The following is a 7,375-nucleotide window of genomic DNA, read 5'->3' on the forward strand; positions in this document are numbered from 1 at the left end:
TATTTAATAGATGCTTTTTTGTCATATTACATGTTAGCTAATACAAAGAGTGAAGCACACCATCTGTTGAGAAAAAAAACAAGGACTAGATCCAAGCAGTGAGCTGCATAAATGCTGGTGTATGGAGTTTATTAGCAGGCATCTATAGTCGCCTGGACAGATTTTATCATGATTTTTATTTTGCTCAACCAGTTTACTGAATGTGCATTTTTAGAAATGTTTTAAAGACAGGCGAAAAAGAATATTGTTGTTTTTCAGTCGTCTACTAGAGACTCTTATCTTCACAGGATCATGCCTGATCATCACGAGTTTTTGAGGCTGCAATGAAAGCAAATATATCTTTAGGAATCTATGCTTGTTTTAGTTGAAGTACACTTTAATAAACTGTATTTGTAGCAACTGATGCAATAACCATACAAGTTTTCTTTCTTTTGATATGAAGAACTGGTCATTGGTCAGCTTTGATTCAGATTCAAACAACAATCTACCATTTTAGCAGAATTTAACAGGTTCATCAGATGTCCATTTTCAAAGTTGATATGTTTTTTTGGGGCATTAATGAAAAGTCTATAATATAATTTAAATGCTAAAGTAACATTTAGTCAGTGTCCGCGTGAATCGGAAGTTTATGATTTTATTATGACATACTTCAAGAGAAAAACAGAATAGTGAACTAAGTGAAAACAGGGCGTATTTGTGTATTCTATTGATTTCAAATTGATTGATGTAGTAAAGTGGGGCGTTGCTCAGAAATGAACACTAACAGTTGGAGGGGTGTGGTTATGATGCGCTTCCATGCCTAAGCCGTCAAACTGATGTCACCAGAGAAGGGCCCTGGTATTTTAGAGAGGAGGAGCATTGCCAGATTTAAAAAATTGAATTGAATGAATTGTTCACTGCAAAAATAGTAATGTGGAGCAACAAAATAAATATAGTGAGTTTGAGAGGCTAAAGAGTACATAATTAGTAAAGGCTATTGCAAAGATTCATAAAAAAACTCTTTATACACACATCAAATACAGCTTGCAAACAAATGCTACGATCTGGTGTACATACATCTCAGGAAATCCAAATCATTTCAATAGCTTTTAGTCACCCAAAAAACACTTATTTTATAAGAGCATTCACAAATATATGCATGCATGCAGTATATTACACATACATATATTGATCCAGTTAATTGTGTTTTATTTAATGCATGTTTGATTACGTCTTTTCTTCAGGGTTTATTATATCTAAACATCATTAGACTTTAAAAGACTGGTCTCTGCTGTTCTCAACAGGCACACAGAGTTCACAGCTTAGAATTTGTCACAAAGAAAGAATTTGGCTACATGTTATGTCCCGATATATATAAGAATCCAATAATGAATCAGAATCGAAAAGAGAGTCAAGAGCTTTGATATGGGAATTGAAATTAATCCTGAAATCAATACCTACAGTAATACTTCACAAGAAAAAAAAAAAATGGTTCTGCTACCATTTTAACATTAAAATACGCAGCTAGGCACTATCTTCATACCATCTACATACCAAATGTCAACTGCTGCCTGTCAATGACCTTTCACACAGATTAGAGGTTTGCATTTAGAGAAATTTTAGCTATTCTGAAGTGTGAATAAACTAGTTATGAATCATTCTGTTACATAGCGAATTCCAAATGAAACTTCATTTATCCTCATTGTTTGCTAATATTGATTTACTTTAAAGAATACGCAACGGTAGTATATAAATGATTCATGTATAAAATAATGTAACCATAATTCCAACATTCATAAGTTTCTGTACAGAAGAGTTTTCTCACAAACTCATTTATAACAACATGAAACTATGAGTGAAAATTATTTATTACACGTTATTGAGCACAAACATTATATAAGCAGTTGAGCTAATTCAACAACTCAAATAATGAGTTTTAAATGCACAAGAATATATGTGTTATTTTAATATTGATTTTATTCATTATTACATTATTTAAAATAACCAATTACGCATCTCATTAGACGAAAGACTAATAAACTCCTTTAAAGCATTTCTTATTAACTGGAAGAGGAAGAATGGTAGACTTGAAATGTAATTATCATATTAATCTAACATGACACGTTTAGATGGAGTCTTAATAATAGAGAATAAACTTTATCTTCATCTCAATGCTACACTCAATGCAAATCCATTTAAGCATAGGCAAATGTCTCAGGTATGTAGGCTAATTCTCTACATCTACATAAGAAAAGAGAGAGAAATATGTGTTAGTCGTAATTTAAGCTAGCAGCAACTTCATGGAAGAATGCACTAACGCAACACTGATAAGCAATTATTTTACAGATTTGTAGCCAAAAAGCTAAAAGTGTGTTTTTGTGTGTGTGTAAACAGATTCCCAAGTGTCCGTATGCTGTGACAGAAAAACTAACATTGAAGATACTCTCTCATGCCATTTGTAAACTAAGAGTGAAGATATTTTTCCTATGTTATTTTGTGGGTTGTTTTTTTTTTTTTTTTTACATTTTGCTGTCACACTACAGACAGAGTCCAATTTTGATTTGTCAACTACCTGCAACACATATTCATACGCATGCATGAAAATTGTGACGCTGTTCATATTTCTAGGCCTAACCTGTGGCCGCAAAAATCCAGGATTTCCACAGAATGGGGAGTACCAATCATTCACCATCCTACACATTTCTTGCCTCTTGGATTTTAAAATCTTACAGAACTCCATAAATTTTCTGATGTAGATGTAACGCTTAAAGAAAATCCAAATTGTGCGTATCCGGTCTTGTAATTCAACACTTTAGAGTACACCAAAACTTCTTTCTTATGCCTTTTTTTTAGTCAAAGCATCATAGATTGAAATATGACAACTTCTGTTTTAATGTGTATCGTAGTGCTGAGACTTTAACTGTCCAAAAAGGGGCACAAAGGAGACATTGAAGAAAAAAAAAAAAAAAAAAAAAATCACCTGATGGAGTGGGAATGTGCGGATGAAGTTGGAAAGTCTCTACCTGATACATGATAATTTTCTCCCAGATTGGCCTGGTGAGCTGCCAGGCCTCCAAATGATACTTATAATTTATCAGTTTCCCTGAGGGTATAAAAGAAGGAGGAGAAAGAGCTCGGGGAAAGTGCCAGAGAAACACGTGGAGCAAAGACAGTCTAGGAAAGGACACACTAGATAACTAAAAAGGGCACAAGGCAACATCCATGTAGTTGACCATACTAAAGATACCAGGATATGAGGAGTTTACATAGGAAATCTGTTTTAGCTTCCCCAAATAACACAAGTGAACAATTCTTCAGTTCTATTTTTTTCTAGATTTTAACCTACAATATATTTTTCCATTATAAAGACAGTTTTGTGCATTAATGGCAATTTAAAATTGCAAACAAATTGTTACATTAGCAAAACCTCTGATGATTCAGTCAGGGTGGATTGCAGCAAAATACCTTTTTTAAGAGTAAAAATAAGAAAATGAAGATCTGAGGCCTGATTCAACAAGCTAGCAGTCAGTCCCCAAAACAAAGCGGATTATGGCGGCTCTTTAGCTAAATTAAACAGGTTAGTCATTGGTCACCACAGTAAAAAGCAGCCAAATCTTACCCTGCGAGGAGGAGGCTGTTGGCTCAGGTCTGGGAACAGCAGGAGCGGTCTCTGAAACGAAAGAGAGGCTGGCAGGGAGGCGAGCACTGTGCATTTTGCACAGGTCCCATACTGCACGTCACGTCCCCTGGAAAGTCTCCCACTCTGTTTAGTTCGCTCGTTAAAGCCCAAGATCCAGCCCGATGCATTCTTAGGCGATCCTCCTCTCCCTCTTGGATGCTGGGTGACCCAGCAGAGATGCTTGCAATAGACCGTCAGGATATCACACCAGGCTCAAAGGTCAATGTCATCCTCCCAGTCAGCAGAGTAGGAGTACAGAGATCTGTACTGGAAGCCATCGGCAGCCATTTTCAGGGAGTTCACACTAACAATCACCCCAGGGAGAAGCGTCGGGACTGGGGATGAGGAAGCTTTGTCACGAGAGTTCGAATGATGTCGTACCGTGGGGCGTTTGGTTCAAAGCTAGGCGCTTCTGACGGAGCTTGTGTCACGGGCATGTGCGGCTACAGCAGTTTAGACCTGACCGGTGTTGGCCGAGCAGACCACTTTTCTCAACTTGAACCAGCAGTTCAGCAGTGATCGAACAGAGGGAATGCAACACATGCTCATTGAGGCTCGGAAAGAAATAAAGAATGAAGTCCTTCATCAGCGGTGTACGTCTTATAGCAGGTTGCTCAACATTCCCTCTTAAGATCACGATCCTCCCGGTGTAACGTGATGATTCTGTGGAAAAAGACAAGCATGTTAAGAGTGTAAAAAAGTCTTTCTAAAGAATAAGAAAATAAATCCACCAACAACTTTAAGTCAAGCCGTAGGCAAGGCTTTTGTTCATCATCTACGGTCCAAGAATACATGACTGAATCGCGTAATAAAATATTCAAATCATTAAATAAAATGTTATGCGTCACCTCTGCCTTTCAGAAAAAATTCTAGCATGAGGCCAACGTAATCTGTTTAAACATGCTGGACAAAGGCTAGATCTGTTAATCCAGCTTCACAAAAAACAGAGTGGAATTGAAGTCGGACGAAGTATTTACTTTTAAAAAATACACATTTTTACAAATCAAACATTCATGCAAATTGCACTAGAAAACACGATGCTCGCCTCTGTACATCGTCATATAGCGGACATTACGTGAACCGGGTCAATTTTTTAAGCATCATAATCTTAAAGCAAATGAAACCCAGTTAAAGGAACAAACTATTACTGTACTTACCTACAAAACAATTAAAGCCAGAAATATCAAATCCGTTTATGTCACAGTTAGTGACTAAGCACTCAATTTCAAGCACATAATCAAAAAGCTAACTGCCTTAAAAAAAGAAGAAGAAAAAAAAGATGTTTCACAACTGTTTTTCGGAATAGCATTCCTGACTGAGCACAGGTCCTTAAGTTTGAAAATAATCCAGTAGGAAGTCTGTATTATTCAATTATTACAGTCTTGCCAGTTGATATTAAGCATATTTGCAATATGCATCACTTATATGTGAATGGCAAAGCGTATAATTTTTTTTTCATGCGCATCGCACCTGCTTGAACCAGGGCTTATGCACATGCACCAATAAAGTGGCATTTTAAAGGACTGCTGACCCTGTGGAAAGATGTAATCTAATAAACGAAAGCGTCAAAGTGTCCATGAGCATCACAGGGCAACCTCACCCCACTTTGACCAGGCGCACCAGGGTCTCGGTCCGACATCCTCTCAGTGTGGAGAAGAGAGAGGTGCAAGCGCAGACCACGTGGCACACTGACATACCCAACCACAGCCCGCAATCCTCACCACCACCGAAACACACCCTCCAGAAACCGTCATCCCCTTTCCGCCTTTTCATCATTATAACGCTCGAGTATTTCATGCCAACGCTGCTGAACTGTCTGGCGGAGCTCATTCAGGAAAAAGAAAAAGTCCATTCAGAGTGCTAAAAAGTAAAAGTTGCGCTGAGAGAAATCCTCATCTTTCACGGTCAAGAACACGGCTTAAAGTGCAGGGCGGCGGCCGGCGGATTCGTGCGCATCCTTTCCCCCTCCCCTTTATTCAGTCTGAGCAGAGCAGTTTGCAAAACACTGCTGACCAAGGCAGAGCACAAAATAATTAATGAATCGAGGCAGGAAACTCATGTGTTGCTACAGAAGGGAAAGGTAATCCTGGATTCCTATTGGGCAGCATATGGCCATGTGCTCGAGAATCACCAGAGAAGCTACAGGGCCAAATCAAGCAAACGTTCTAATATTAGAAAATGTATCTAGGCAGCGATCAAAACCCTAAACATTTAAACTATACCGCTTTTTCTGGGCGGTGGATGACTTTTGCGCTAAATGCATCGGGAATACGTTTATGCCCGTTTGAGAATTCTACAGTGAGGGACGAGCAGAGCAAAAATCTAAATGTTTGTCGGACGAAAGCACGTCTAATCAGGACTGTGGTATATTATTATTGGGATCATTCAAACGCAGGGAAAAGGACTTGGGCTTCTGCTGAGGAAAGTGGATCAGATTCTCTGTGCGTGTTGTTGTGCGTGCGTCTTCAGCCCGAGGCTGCCGAGGTAGGAGTTTTAAATCCAGCACGAGACTCGTCTTAGTTTTAAGAAATTAAGACAAGCGACAGTATTTTGTTGAGAAGGAAAAGACAAGCCTGTCTAGGTAGGGAAAGCTTATGCAATATTTTTTCTCTCTCGTTTCATTGGCGAAGTACCTTGACTAATGCCCATGAATCTGGTGACAGACAGTGTTCTCAAACAATATGTCCTTTTAAAGCCTGGAGTGTGCAGGACGGGAGGAGACGGCATACAGAACATACCCTCTGGATATAATATAGCACGCAACGGTTCAGATAAGGACAACGTTGCCAATTAAAGTTAATGTGTGTCTTTTTATTTTATAATACTGTTATATATGTGCGGCCGACTATAAGTAAGCCATTAAGCATGTTCATTCCCATGAAAGAGATATAAACACTGTAGTGCTTTCAAAACATTGCTCTGTTTGTTTGAACATCCTGAAAGGGCCCAACACAGCAACACTGGCTTAACCAATGCTGTGACTCTGGGGGCCTGGCAGAGGAGAGAAAATATTGCTCGCTTACATTTTTTTTTACATTTTAATTGCATAACGTTGATTGCAACTATAATTTTTTTTTATTATTATTATAAATTATTTAGAAGAGTAAAGCCAAGATCAAACAAAAGCAGCAACAAATATTTCATATTTGAGATGAATCAACATTATTGAAAAATAACTGGGTTTTATCGATTTGGGGGTGAAGTAGAATTTAAAAAAAAAAAAAAAAAAAAAAAAGTTAACCCACAAGTCTCCTTCACAAAATTTAAGCAAATTCCGTTAGCAAATCCCCACCTAACGTTATCTCAGTAATTTGCATGTTCAAAGTTTTACCATAATTTACCATCATTTTAATGACTGCGTTTTGCCGTATAAAGGTAGATAATGACTTGCATTCACAAAATAGCTAGGGTGAATTTTCATTTCCATTCCATGCTGACTTCGAGAAGAAATGCGCCAGTTATTATATCACTTCTTCGCTTAGCTTCAGCAACCTTAACGACCAGAGCGACCTCCGGCTCCGGCTCCAGTCCGGGTTCTACATTCTCCACGCTGAGGAAAAACTCTCAAACAAACAGTGAAAAAATCCTTGCGCTCTTATACTCAAATAACAAACACCGCCGCCGCCGCGACCAGAGCTAATCTAGACCTAACTGCGACGTCAGATATTATTGCAGCGACGCGCAAAAGAACGCTTCTAATTCAGAAGGGTCTAAATC

This window comes from Puntigrus tetrazona, chromosome 2, assembly GCF_018831695.1.
Source record: "Puntigrus tetrazona isolate hp1 chromosome 2, ASM1883169v1, whole genome shotgun sequence".
NCBI lineage: Eukaryota > Metazoa > Chordata > Actinopteri > Cypriniformes > Cyprinidae > Puntigrus > Puntigrus tetrazona.